The sequence below is a fragment of the Pteropus alecto genome, unplaced genomic scaffold (genome assembly GCF_000325575.1).
Source record: "Pteropus alecto unplaced genomic scaffold, ASM32557v1 scaffold3, whole genome shotgun sequence".
NCBI classification, from domain to species: domain Eukaryota; kingdom Metazoa; phylum Chordata; class Mammalia; order Chiroptera; family Pteropodidae; genus Pteropus; species Pteropus alecto.
In genome coordinates, this window is record NW_006442484.1 from 28,957,945 (window position 1) to 28,973,825 (window position 15,881).

Sequence of the window (15,881 nt, forward strand, 5' to 3'; positions counted from 1 at the left end):
TACTAGCCCCTAATCATTACAGTTCCCCAAACTTACTGCTACCCTAAATTATAGCATCATAGATTAATTAGATTATGGGTTAGTTTTATTTTTCGTTGTTGTGATATATATAGTTACATATTTATTATATTAATAAAATAAACTTTATTAATATACGTATTCTTTTAAGTCTAAATTTCTCTGGGTCATAGGTTATACTTATGTTCAGTGTTAGTGGAAGCTGCCAAATAAGCAATGCTTGAGAGTTTGGTTTTTCTATATCCTTGCCAAACCTGTTTTTTCTGTTATCATTTTAGCCATTTTGGAATCTGTACGGATGTTGTTTTGAGTTTTAACTTTCATTTCTCTGATGATTGATGAGCTGAGTAATTTTTTATATGTTTAATGAATAATTGGATATACTCTTTTTAAATTGTCGACTTAAGAGTTTTCTGCATTTTTCTGCTTGGTTGCCTATTTTTTAAAAATTAATTTTGAGTTATATAATTTGTTATAAATCCTTTGTTGAATGTATGTGTCATAAATGTCTTCTCTTACTCTCTGGGGTTGCCTGTTATTCTTAATTGTCTTTTTTGATAAGCAGAAACAATTTAACATTGTTAAATTTATCAATATTTTCTGTCCGTGTTGTATATTCTGTTCAAGAGGTCATTGTCTGCTTAAAAATTACAAAGATGTTCTGTTTTTCTTCAAATGTTTCATTGCTTTACCTTCTACATTTAAATTTGAAAACCATTTAGAACCAATTTTTTGTGTATGGTAATGGGATATAGGGTCAAGATCCTTTCCCACCCCTCATATGGATATTGATTGCCCCAGACTATTTATTAAAGACACCATCTTTTCCCCACTGTATTGCAAGTGATGTCTTATTTATTTATTTATTTTTTTTTTTAGGTAAGGCAACCCTTGGTTGACCTCACAGATTGCAAAGAACTTGCCAGTTTACAATCCCTTATTTTTTTATGCCTACAGCACCTGGTCTTCCTAGGTGGTCTCCTATCCAAGTACTAACCAGGCCCGACCCTGCTTAGCTTCTGAAATCAGACGGGATCGGGCTTGTTCAGGGTAGCATGGCCGTAGACGCAGTGATGTCTTCAACATGACATTTTTGGAGGAACTTTCAAAAGAAAAAAAATGTTCAGGGCACAAAGACATTACCTTTCTTATTTATACTCAAACTTTGATTTTTCCTAAATTTTAAACTGCAATGAAAAAATCTTGGCTAGCAATGCGTCTTAATATTTGAAGGCTATAGCATAAAAGCATTGCTGGATTGCTTATCTTTGGGAAGCCAAACATCCTTTCTTTCTCAGACACAGGTTTTCTATTTCCTTATCACTATTCCTCCAGTCAACTAAAGGATTACCCTTAGTTTGGCTTTCTAGCTCACGGAATAGCTACTTCTTTCATCTGAAGCAGAAAAAAACATATATAAATATCTGTATGATGCCCTTAAAAACATTTAAAAAATGATGTCTGTTTTTCCCATCAAAAAGAGAAAAGCTTGCTTTTTTAGTATCCCCTCCCTTAAATGTCTTTATTGGGTACTATAGTCTAGTTACATATATATAATTTGCAAAAGGTGCCCTTAGTTTTTTAATAGTCTTGGACAGAATTGGATTGATTGTCTTAGGGCACTAACTATTTCAGACACATTTTTTTTCCCTCTAAAAGGCTGCATCTTTGTAATGGACAAAATATTTTGAAAAAAAAGTGAAAACGTTTTAAAGATAAATATAAAATATTTTGTTTCTATGTCTGACTAAAAATTATTATGTAATCATATTCAACAAATGTACATTGACTGAAATTTAAACATCATGACATCATCTCTATATACATATTTATAATACATACATATTCATATATAAGCACATATAAAAGATCCTTTTATTCAAGGAGCTTATAATCAAAATGTATGTCTGTGCATATATATATGTATATATATATAATTTTAAACACATATATATTATTTTCTAAGTTTTATGTCCTTAGAATCTTTTTAAATATTTTAAACTCTAAATTCCTGAAGAAACCTGGCTTTAAAACAGTGCTCTTTGCATATTTACCAGCATGCCAATATGTCATAAATGATTCTTAATGTCAATTCTTGAGGTTAAATCTCAAGCTTAGGTCTATAACTGAGTCAATAAAACATTTTTGCTTTTCTTCTGGGTGGTTATAATTTAATTTTATATCAAGGAATATAGCACATACAAAGCTAATTTTAATCGTAAGTCTTATTTCAGTATATGACCTAAAATTTAGATTCATAAGCTGTCATATCAACTCTTAAGACAACAAACACATTTGACCCATAGCCATGTAATAGAAGCTTGGGACAGTTAATATCATTAGATTATGGGGAAGTCAAATTACCCAGAGTAAAGGATGATGCATCACTTATTAAGTCAAACCTCTTCTCCATTCCACAAATTCACAAAGGTAAAATGAAGTTTATGAAGAAGGCAGCAACCTTGACAGTAGACCTGTCAAAGAGTGGGAATAAGGATTCTCAAAGCACAAAGCCATTAGCTTTAGCTGTTTAAACTTAGAAAGTAGACACAGGTGAGAACAGAAGTTGACCATGATTTCAGCTCAGAGGATGAGAACCATTTTGCCTGTGGAATAGTAAAAGTCCAGGGACTGCAGGTCAGCAGAGCAGAATGAATGTTGTGTGGTCTATAACAATCAGTAAGCAACGTTTTATGGAGTTAATCTCTCAAATGCTAAGATTGGCTAAGTGTGCAAAACACATTGGCATCACTCCTGGGGTTGTTAGCAGTCACCTGCAATTTAAAACAGTTACATAGGGTATCATAAAAAAAGGCATAAATGCTAGGAGCACTTACATTATACAGTTTTCATTGCTAACATGACAATTAAATCAGACAATGAGTCAAAGTCTTCTAGGCTGGGCTAGTTACCTGGTTAATAAATTCTAGTCAATTGTAAGTAACAACGTTAACCTTAGAAAGGGTCTAGTGTCTCCTAGGATATCCTAGGCATATTGATTTGTATTGTATAGGGAGCAGGGAAAACTGCAGTTTTCCCAAGAGTTTTAGCTCATAGCATAGAAAAACCTAAAATCTCTATTGTTAGGTGATGGGATGGATTTTTGTGCCTTTCTCTCCAATCTAGGATTAAGATCTATACTAGGTGGTGACCCCAGATTTATTGAAAGATTTAATCAGGACATCAAAAACCCAAGAGTCTTCAAGCTTTTTAAAAAAAAGGACATGGAAGATATTTTTCCAGCAGAGTATCCCAAGTTTTTATTTGCTTATATAGGCTTCCAAGTTTTGTGGCTTTACAATTAAGGTGATTATGAAACATATTAAGCCATCAATAGAAGTGAGATCAATCAGATAGAGAAAGTCATGTGTCTTTTAGAAGAACATTTTTGAGAAGGAAAATGCTACTGTTCTGATTGTAATGTTATTTAAAATAATTTTTTATTTTTCATTTATAAAATAACCATATATTAAAAATACTCTGTAAGGCATAATACAAAGATGACTAAATATAATTTGAGACAAGGGGTGGAATTGCGAGAACATTTCCCTATTTATTCCTTATAAGATTTTACAGAATTCATCGGCTTTTCAAATGAATTGTAACCTACTTCCTTCTTTGCGATTTCATGAGATAGAGAAAGCATGTGATCCAGACCACTCAGGAAAAGCTCACATCAGTTTTAGTTTAGCTCACTCAAATTTAAGTTTTAGTATTTTCTCATCTCCTCAAGGAAACGAAGTGTCATAGTTACATGGAACACAGAATGGTGGTAAAATGAACCGTGTCTGTGGATCCTAATGGTTTTCTGCAAAGTAAGGTATCTTTCATACACTTTAGTCCTCTGTAAGTTATTTTGTTCTATAGAAAATGTCATGGTTATGGAGCAATTCCTAGAATAGCCCATTTAAATGGATGATTTCCAACAGTACAAAAATTCACTGGACCAAAAAAAAGTGCTGCTAGAGATAAGTCACACCACCTTGTTTCAGTTCCTTTTGTAGAACTGAATGAATAATCAATAGACCCATCTGAAATTCAATTTTAACTTAAGGAATCCAGATATTCCACTTATAACCAGATGAGAAAACCAAGACAATGCAGTATGGGAAATGTATTTTGCTAGAAAAATCTACACTCAAGTGGAAAAGTTGTTGTAGGAGAACTGAGAGGGGACAGAAGAGACTGTAATTTTAAAAAGACAATACAGAGAAGAAGGAAATGAAAATTTATTTTTGTTTTAGTTAGATATAATTGACATGTAAAATTGCATTAGTTTAAGGTATACAACATATGATTTAATATATGTATATATTGCTAAATGATTACCACAATAAGTTTAGTTAACATCCATCACTTCACATAGTTACATTTTTTTCCTTGTAATGAGCTTTTAAGATCTACTCTTAGAAACTTTCAAATGTGCAATACAGTATTGTTACATGATTTATTCAACAGATTATTTTTTTCCTCATTGTGTATTCTTGGCTCCTTTTTCGAAAAATTAATTGACCATATATGTTTATTTCTCTATTTCTATTCTGGTCCATTGATCTGTCTGTTTTTATGCTAATACTATACTCTCGATTATTATAGTTTGAAATCAGAAAGTGTGATAACTCCTGCTTTATTCTTCTTTCTCTTTATTTTGGGTGTTTTGTGGTTCCATAAAAGTTTTAAGATTGATTTTTTTTTTTATTTTTGTGAAAAATGCCATTGGAATTTTGATAGAGACTATATTGAATCTGTAGATTGCTTTGGGTAGTATGGCTATTTTAACAATTTTAATTCTTCCAATCCATGAACATAGGGTATCTTTCTATTTATTTGTGTCTTCTTCAATTTCTTTCATCATCGTCATAGTTTTCAGTGAATAGATCTTTCACCTCTTTGTTTAAATTTATTTTTAGATATTCTTTTGATGCAGTAGTAAATGAGATTGTTTTCTTAGTTTCTCCTTCTGATAGAATGTTGTTAGTATATAGGAACACAACTGATTTTTGTTAATTGATTTTCTATCTGACAACTTTACTAAATTCATTTATTCTAATTTTTTTAGTGGCGTCTTAAGGTTTTCTATATATAAAATGTTAACTGCAAATAGTGACAGTTTCACTTCTTCCTTTCTGATTTGGATGCATTTTTTATTTCTTTTCTTGTCTAATTGCTCTGGCTAGGCCTTCCAGTACTATGCTGAATAAAAGTGGCAAGACTGGCATTATTGTATTGTTCCTGTTCTTGGAGGAAAAGCTTTCATATTTTCACTATTGAATGTGATGTTAGCTGTGGGCTTGTAATATATGGCCTTTATTATGTTGAGGTACATTCTTTCTATACTTACTTTGTTGAGATTTTGTACCATAAGTAAATGTTGAATTTTGTCAAATGCTTTTTCTAGATCTATTGAGATGATCACTTGATTTTTATCCTTCATTTTGTCAATGTGGTGTATCACATTGACAGATTTGCAGATGTTGAACCTTCCTTGTGTTCCTGAAATAAATCCTGCTTGATCATGACATATGATCCTTTTAATGTGCTATTTAATTTGATTTTCTAATATTTTTTGAAGATGTTTGCATCTATGTTTATCAAGTCTATCAGCCTATAACTTTCTTTTCTTGTGGCATCCTTGTGTGGTTTTGATATCAAGGTAATGATGGCCTTGTTAAATGAGTTTGGAAGTGTTCTCCCCTTTTCTTTCTATCTATCTATCTATCTATCTATCTATCTATCTATCTATATAGATATATATATATTATATATATTATGTATATATAATTTTGAACAATTAGTATTAATTCTTTCTTAAATGTTTAGTAGAATTCACTAGTGAAGCCATCTGGTCCTGGAATTTTCTTCATGAGTGGTTTTCGATTACTGATTCAACAAATTATTGTAGTCTTAGTTATTTTTAATACTTTTGTTTTCTAACCTTCATTCTAGATGTATAATTGATTTACTCACCACCATTACAACATAAGAGTATTTTGAACTCAATTATATATTTACCTTTACCAGTGATATTTATACTTTCATATGTTTTTCTGTTACTAATTAACATTATTTCATTTCAGCCTGAAGTTTATTTAACAGTCTATTTGGATGAACTCCGTTAGCTTTCTCTTGTCTGGCCAACTCTATCTCTTTCAATTCTGAAGGACAACTTTGCTGAGAAGAGTCTTATTGATTGGCAGTTTTATTTTTCTTTCAGTACTTTGAATATATTGTGCCACTTCCTCTGGCCTGCAAAATTTGTGATGAAAAATCTAATAGTCTTTTGTAGTTTTCTACTACAAAAGTGCTTTTCTCTTGCTGCTTTTAAGATTCTCTTTAACTTTTCACATTTTAATTATAATGTGTCTCAGTGTGAAGTTTTTGGCTTTTTATTTCGAACTCTGGGCTTTCTGCATTTGGGTTTGTTTTTCTTTTTCCTGCAGGTTTGGGAAGTTTTCAGCCATTATTTCTTTGAATAAGCTTTCTGTCCCTTTCTCTCGTCTGTGACCCCCATGATGTGAATGTTGGTCCACTTGATGTTGCATGGTAAATGTCTTAATCTGTCTTCACTCTTTTCTATTCCTACTTCTTTTTGCTCTTCTGACTGGATGAATTTTACTGCCCTGTCTTTGCATGCACTAATTCTTTCTTCTACTTGATCTAGTCTACTGTTCTACCTCTCTATTGAATTTTCATTTTAGTTATTATATTTTTTAGCTCTGTGATTTCTATTTGATTTACGTTATCTTTCCTCTTTATTGAAATTCTCACTGTGTTCATGAAGTATTTTCCTTACCTCAGTATTTTTATCACTGTTATTTTTAACTCTGACAGGTAAATCACTTATCTTCCTTTCATTAAGGTCTGTTTTCTAGAGTTTTACCTTGTTCTTTTGTTTGGAACACATTCTCTTTTTTTTAAAAAAAAAAATTTTTTTCTTGACTACTTGCATTGGTTTTTGTGCATTAGATAAAACAGTCACCTCTCTCAGTCTTGATAATGTGGTCTCCTGTAGGAGATGAACCTTATCATTCAGCCAGATCTTGGATCTTGATTATCTCTCAAACCTCTGATTGTCCATGCTGCCTTTGTTCTTATTGGCTCCCAGTAGTTGAGGATGTGCCAAGACCTTTCAGTGTCCCAGTGGAGAGGATCTCAATCAGCACTGATTCTATACCAGACCCTTAGGCAGCAGCTTTTAAAGTGTGCAAATAGGCCTCTTTCAGGGAAAGACTGTCACTTGGCCATTTTCTCTGCACCCTATGTCCTGAGCCTACAGGGGGTGGCCTCAGTGAGTCTTTGAGAGCTCACCAAGAATTGTTTATTTGTTCGCTATGGTCTTGTGGACCTCAAGGATGCAAACTCAGTTGGCTTTCAGAAATAGATGTTTTGGGGCCCTATTCTTCCAGTGGAAGTTTTAAAAATTGGAGTACTAGATATTGGGTCCAAATCCTTCATTCCTCAGGGAGAAGCTGGTAGTTGGGAGTTCCCTCCTGCTTGTATGTCATTTTGCCAGGACTAAGGTTTATGGTAAAAGTGTGTCTCCTACTCATTTTAATGTGGGTATTTTCTTGTTTACCCTATGAATATAAACCTTTCCCATAGTTTCTGGATTTCTTTCAGAGGGAACTGCTCTATGTGTAACCATACATTTGGTGTCTTCATGGAAGGAAGGAAGTTCAGGAGCCTCCTATGTCGCCATCTTGGACCAGAACTATGAAAATTGATAAAACTCTAACGGGTTTTGCTGGATCTTCTGAGGGAAATAACAATGGAAATGTAACCTTTCAGTAAGAAATACTTTTAAAATTAAATCCATTATGTGATAAATGCTTAAAAAGAAACAACTGTTGGCACAGAATTACTATTAACTGAAGGGCTAACAAGAAAATGCATATTGTAGTAGTAATAGCAGGTATAGCAGCAGTATGTACTCCAGTCAACCTCGCTTAGGTACATACTTGGTTGAGTATAAAGGAATTATTTTGGTTATCTTTTTTCCTGAAGTATTAAATATTGGTGTTCATATATAAAATTCCTATTCATCCTTCAAAGCCTAATTCCAAATGATATCTTTTCTCTTGCCTTCATCGATCAAATCCAGATTATTCTCTCTCAAATAGAAATCCTTATGCATCCTCTAATATGGTGCTCAACTTTTTGTATTATAAATAATTATTTATTAGTCTTTGTCTTTTTTACATCTTATGTTGTATTTATGACATGTAATGACCTGTCTTCATATCTTGTTGTATATTCAGTATTTGGACAATGTGTGGGATTTTGAGTTGCTTGATAAATGTTCATTGGGTTACTAAATACATTGGGTTACTGAAAAGGACTCTCCTTTAGAATGGCACTTAATTTCTAAAATAATTATTATGTCGACTCAGAGTGGTTTGATCAGTGAATGAATATTGATTGAGTGCCTGTGATCTTCAGACACTCTGCTTAGTGTGTTCACCATCCTTTTTTCTCATCTCTTCTATTTATTTTCTTCCATGATTCTTTTATTGGCTGATACCATGCTATTCATATTTACTTTCTTTTTAAATATTCTCTTTTCAATTTGCATAAAATAAATATCTTCAAAAGCAAAATAAAAGTTATTCTTTTTAAAAATAAGTATTGGTAACTAAAATTTCTTTACTATTATCTTCTGTATGCGTGTCTGTTTTATCCTACAGTATCCATAAGAACTGAATATGCTATAATTAGTAGTAAGAAAGATTCTGGATCTTCTTTAGATAAAAGTAAAGCTTGGTGTTTAAGTAAAAAGATATCTAGCCATTAATTTATATATTGATTCATTTATTTGACAAAGATCTATTGACGCCTTACTATTTGTAATTGTAAGAAACTGTAAAAATGTAAAAGACCTGGGTTTTGCCCTCAGAGACCACTTTGATTCCCTGCCTCCTCTCTCTTTGCCACATGAAATATACAATAATTTTGGTTATATTTATTTCTTATCTCATTCCTTGAGCCTTTACTTATCTCTTTATAAATGAAAAATATTTAGAATTTATTGTTTCCAAAACTGAGTCCTGGAAGGAATTTTGTATCTTCCTTTCAACTGTAACTTACAAGCCAAAGCAGAGCTTCCAGTTCCTATAAGGAGAAGGGAAGTTTGTTCTACACTTTGTATCTTTCAGTATCTGTATGTTTATTTAGCGAGAACCCCTGGTGTAGCTGGGAAAGTGGTCAAAGTTTCCTAGATGTTTGACAAAAATAGTTGTGATTTTATCGAATGCTTGTTATGCAATGCAGAATCAGCTATTTTTCATTTTAGTTAAGAGAATATTTTGTAGTTCCTAAGCCATTAACTGCACTCAATTTTCACACCGATGACCATCTCAGGAGTAAATACAGACTTGTCTAGTCCAGCACATAGTGATTTCCAAGAGATTTTCTTTATCCATAATAAATAATATTTATTCTCTTATATATGTTATTGAATTGGAGCTATTTATTACTTGAGCAGAATGTTTTTAAATTAGCCTATTAGAATTGATTATAACTTAGTAATGAGTAAAGCTCTGGTTATATAGTAATTTAATAGCTTCAGCTTCCAAAAAAACATTTTTGGCCAAAAGAAATATATTTATCTCATTTAAAATAAATAAAAAACTTATTTTAAGAACTAAAATGTTATTAAAATATTCTTAGCAACCCATTTTTACCATTTTAATTATCTTAAACATATAAGAATGTGATTGTGTCTTTAAAATTTAATACCTGTAGAATTTCTATCTTTGATAGCAGAATCTATAATTACTGTCCTTTAAATGAGTCCGATTCTTTATCTTCTTGAAATAAAAAATAACAGATTTGAAAAGTAAACATTTGTTTTCCAAGTACTGAAACTTGGATGTATAAGGTACTTTTAACTTTCTAGATTCTGTATTGTAACTTTATTAAGTATAAATTTCTAAGTGCAGAGTAATTCATTGAATATGAAAATACATATTGTATTTTTAAGATCATTCATTTCGTACACCTCACAATTGTTTGGCACATACTGCATGCCAAATATAGTGCTAGTTACTGGAAATAAAATGATAAAAACCTACATGCTTTATACTTTAATGTTGCTTAAAGTATGAGGGGCAAGCTGTGATACATACTATAAAAGAAGTGTGTGTGAATGTCCGCTGTAGAGAGATTTAAATTGGCATGGAGGTTGCTATAGTCTAAATGTTTGTGTCTCCTCCCAAAATGCATATGTTGAAACCTAATCTCCAATGTGATGATATTTTGAGATAAAGCCTTTAGGAGGTGATGAGATTATGAGATTGAAGCCCTCATGAATGGGATTAGTGTTGTTACAAAAGAGGCCTGGGGGAGATCTGCCCTTCTACCATGTGGAAACACAGTGAGAAGATGAGTATTAATGTGGAAGCAGGCTTTCACCAGACACTGGATCTGCCAATGCCACGAACTTGGACTTTCCAGCTTCCTTACTGTGAGAAATAAATATTTTCATTTTTAAGCCACCCAATTTATGATATTTTTGTTATAGTACTCCAAATGGACTAAGACAGGGGTCAAGGAAGGCTTCTAAGTGGAAGCATCACTTAGAAATCCCAAGAATTAATAGACTTTAATCTATGAAAAAGGGAGAAAGAGAAATGCAAGCTTAGGGACGGATGCTGCAAAATGTGTGATGAGAGATCATGGCAATGAAATTATAATTGTTTATTGATGCACATGAAATTATTGATACTTGAATATTTTTGACATAAAATGGCAATTTCATATGTTTCAACCTAATATTAATGCAATAAGTATGGAAAAATTAACATCCAGAAGATCACAATTAAAAAAACAGTTGGTCTGTTCTTATTCTTAGGACTCTCAATTACTGTCTCTAGAAGATAGAAAAAACAAAGTAATTAAGCAATCATATATATCCCACGGGTGTTATTATAACAAGAAACATTTTTTTTTATCAGTTTTTATCTTTTCTTTCAAAATTAATGACAGAATTAACCAACCAACCTTTAAACTACTCACAGTGGGCATAGTTTAGATATAAGCAGAAGTGCTTTTAAGAACCTTGCAAATTTGTAACTACAAAATCCATAGAAGTTTTGAACAAAGAGTGGAATTATAAATGTCTCAATTAGATTAAATGAAGTCACTCAGGGGGCTGGGGAATGGATTATATAATCATATAATTAGATAATCCTTTTTGCCTATTGTCTCAATAGCATCATTTTCCTTCTGAAAATCTTTAATGATCCTGTCGCTTTTGTTTAGATTCTTTGCCAAGTGCCTGCTGTTTCAAGGAAATGCTTATTTACTGTCCTTGCGAACAGTCTCTTTTTGGTGAAAAGAAGTGGAGGGTTGTGAGGTTAGGAGAGTTGGTGGCACTGTGGTGGGGGAGACACTAGAGTGTTTATACCCTTTTTTTCTCCTACCACAGATTTCTGGAAAAATTATACTTCTGTGATTTAATATAAAACACTTGACACCAAATGTTTACACTAGAATATAATATAAAATATGATTACTGGACTTGACAAACGACTGGCCCATTCTCTTGTGCAATAAGAACTCTACCAGGAGCTAGTAGCTTCTCTATTTCTTTAAAATCTTGTGTGGAGTAGTGTTCCATGAGTCCATGAAGACTGAGGCTTCATGAAAAATGTTTAGCTTCAACTAAATAATTTTCCACAAAATAATCTGACCCATACTGACAATATGCATCATAGATACTCTGTACTTGGCAGTTATCCATTAACGATAGGCAATTTTCATTAATGAGAGTAAGTAATGTTAATTTTATACAGCCAACCAACCTTTTAGTTTACCATTTCCTTGATGATTCTCTGGAATCTAAAAGTCAAATGAATATGGAAAATTTTTTTCCAGATGTTTACATATTTCAATTCATTCATGTTCTCTCTCACACTCAGTTTACTATATATTAATTTCCATCACAATTCCGATTACAATCTGATTTTTGCCCATTGTAGTCTGCTAAACTGTTCTAATGAAATTTACCAATGACTACAGGTAATCGGTGAAGGTTTAACTTTGTATTAAAAACTCTAGAACTTACTATTAGACTTTCTTATTCTGTATATGTAGTATTTCCCCTAGTTCACTGTACATACCTTGCTTTTGGAAATATTTTCCTCTACTTGACTTCTATGACACTGGGCTCTTCTGAATTTCTTCCTACCTCAGACTATTTTCCAGTCTTTCTTACTTAAATTCTCTCTTACTTCCCTTCTAAATGATCACATAATTGATAGAAACCTATCAATTATGTATATGTTCCTTTTTGGTGATCTGATCTTTTCTAATAAATTCAATTACTTCCTATATGCTAACAACTGCAATACCTTTACCTTCCAAGTCTAATCTGTCTACTGAACTACAGATCTATATTTCCTATTAAAATATTTGTTCAAAATTTATTTTTTTCCTCACTGAGTGTTTAAGTATACATTGTAAACACAATCATTTTATAATCTAGGAGCAATAAGGAATCTTTAATTACCCTTTTTGCTAATGCTCTTGCCCTCACCTAGCTAAGGACAAATATCTTCTGAAGTGTGCAAAAACTCAGGTTTATAGCACCTGTAAGTCCTTGAAAAATAAAACTATTTGATGACAAATTCAGCCAACCAAGAGGTGAATGAAAACCATGGTCTCAGGAATGAGGAAGCAATAAGAAAGAATACTAAAATTCTATCTAAGACTAAATAATAATGAAAATAAATTTTTGATACATAAGAAAGATAAAGGACATCAATCTGAACAAAATATCAAATGCATATATGACATGTTGGGGGATAGAGAGCAAATGAGAAGGTGGAAGAAAATATAGAAGTATATTTTTCTATCTTTATAATTATATATTTAAAATTTTTTTTGAGAAATCTTAGTAAAGATTTACTTATATAATTTAAAATGTTAATTATATCCATTAAAAAATTAAGAGCATGCTATAAATCTGTGTAACTTGATGGGAAAAAAATCACTGTCAAAAGAGATAATAGAGACCATGTACAACATATCATGGGGAAAAAATGATTAAACATTTAAAACACAAAATTATCAACTTCAACTGAACATATTTATGATAATAAATGTAAATAAGAAAAATTATCTATTATACAAAAAGGCTCTCAGATTGAACAATAAAATGAACAGAATTGTTATATATTAAAAAAAATTTGTCAGAAATAATATTCCAGAGTGAATGAGCAAGATGCTTAAAAAAATTAGATAATTCTTAGTATCTATTCCTGATGTTTTAAAAAGCAACTTAAAAACTCTTAGTAAAATAAGAATAGAAATTTTCCTACAGTGATTTTGTTTAAGGCCTGATGAGACACCTAAGCATTTTTATTAAAGTTGGAAATAAAACATGAGTCCAATATTGCCACTGTATTTTAACATTGTTCTCGATGTACTGACCAATACAATTAGACATGCAAATAAAATGAAATAAAATGAGTAGTATAAATATTTTATAAAGGATAAAATATTTTATAAAGGATAAAATATTTTACGGTCAATATGATTTTATATATGAAAAACCTAAAAAATAACTTTAAATCAATTTAAAATAAGAATTCAATATACTAGCTGCTTGAACTTTTAATGCATAAAATGTTAATATATAAATAAATGTACAAAATATTCTCTAGTACAAACAAATAAGTAAAATGAGAAGGGAAAAAAAGGAAAATATTTTATTTACATTAGCAATAAAAAGACGAATATTTAGTGTTCCAGTTACCCATTGCTACATAACAGAACACCTAACTTAGTGGCTTAAAACAACATATTTCCTATTTTCTTTCAGGATTTTATGTTTGACCCGGCTTAGCTGGGTGTTTCTTATTCTCTTCTAAACAATTGCTTCATAAGTAGCACTTTCAGTAGCCTGTACAAAGCTCAATCTTCTCTGGTCTTAATGTGTAACGAAAACACTGAAGTATGAGTCAATACAACTGTAATAGTAATTTTAACAAATAGTAATCGGCAGTGTACAATGTGTCAGGCCGTGTTAAGTCTCTAACTTTTAAGTCTTTTGGAGTCACTGTGACTGTATAAGAAAAGTGCTGCCTTCTCCATTGTACTAGTTGATAATGGTGGAGCTTTTTACTACTGCTCTCTGAGGCCTCATGACTGTTTTACCATATTCATTACTACATTTGGAGGAGAGGAAGTAAAGATCAAGATGTGCAACACCCAGGAGATACTCAGATAAAATTAGGGAAGGCTTTGAGGGTGGCTGGACACTCTATAATATGGAATATTATTGTCACTCTATTTTTTTTTTTTTTTGGTTCCTAGACTGGTATAGCTAAGAAAGTATAATTTGTATGTCTCCTGACTTAATTCTTATTCTAGAAATCACCTGTGAACAGTTTCTTGAATGTGACATTTTTTTCTCTCTTCTCAGAGCTGCATTTAGCACCAAAGCTGTGTCAAGAAATATATGGTGACAGAAAGAGACTTTGGATGGTGAACACACAATGCAATATACAAGTGATGTATTATTGAATTGCACATTTGAAACCTATGTAATTTTATTAACTAAAGTCGCCCCAATAAATTAATAATAAAATAAAAGAACTTCTGCATTATAAATATGGCTACTGGCACATCACAAGTTTTAATGAGGTAGCACAAGTGGCCTTATGTAAACATTCATCTACCCACCACACCCCCACCCTCACACCACCACCATCCCAATCCCTTTAGGCAGAGAGGACTAGAGAAATTCTGCCCCAATTATTTAAAAATATGTTTGCCCTTCAGCTAATACCAGAGAAACCAGAAACAGAAAGGTAAGGGGGCAGAGTAGAGGGGTTTGATGTATTTGTTTGGTTTATGCCTCTGTGTATATTTTTCCCAATTTCTTCTCATCTATTTCTAATAAACTGTTAAGTAAAACATTCTCTTCACACCATCTAAAATAACACTTTATAATTGAAATATAAAATGCGATTGCATTTTTTTTCAAAGTCCAGCTGAAATATACAAATGTATCAGTCAGGACCTGCCTGTGTTGCAAGGAGCAGAAAATCCAACTCAAGTGGATGTAAGCTGAAAGGAAGTATTTGATCTGTATAACTGAATATTATAGATGTGGTGCCAGATTCAGATATAACATGATCTGTGTGTTCATGCAACTATTATTTTCTCAGATCCTGGTTCTGCCCTATTATATGTGTGCTTTCTTCCTCATTAAGCTCCATGGGATCCTAGTAGCTCCAGTTTTACATTCTTACAGTCTAATACTCTCCACTAAGGGAGACCTTCTCAACTGGAATTTAAATGTGTGAGATTTAAATACTGATGCATTAAGATATTGTCTCAAGACTATGGATATATTGCACATGAGTAATTAACTTTCTTCCTCAGCATCTTGGATGGTAACAGTGAGGTACTGTTGGGAGAACTGAGAAGTAGCCATTGAAATCATTTTCTGTGCTGTAATGCATATGAGGAACCCCAGCTGAGAAAGGCTGAGGAGATTCTAAAAATATCCAGATCTAACTCTTAATGGTTTGTGTTATAACCAATAATCTTCCATGATTCAGTCATTATGGCCAGAAGGATATAATATACAGATTAGCTAGACCTAACTCATAAATGTGCATAAAAGCTGTAGACTGGGTGACTTAAACTAAAGAAATTCATTTGCTCACCGTTCTGGAAGCCTAAAGTCTGAGATCTGGGTGTAAACAGAAATCTCTCTCTCCTTTCCTCATGAGGAATCTAATTTTGTATAAAGGACCCCAACTTTATGGCCTCATTTAAACTTAATTACCTCCCAAAGGCTTTACTTCTAAGTACCATCACACCAGGGTTTTAGGGCTTCATGTAAATTTGGG

At 32.2% G+C, this 15,881-nt stretch overlaps 1 pseudogene; it reads right to left on the reverse strand.

Moving 5' to 3' along the window:
• Positions 1 to 966: 966 nt before the first annotated feature.
• Positions 967 to 1,085, reverse strand: LOC112470453 (annotated as a pseudogene).
• Between the last annotated feature and the right edge of the window lie 14,796 nt (positions 1,086 to 15,881).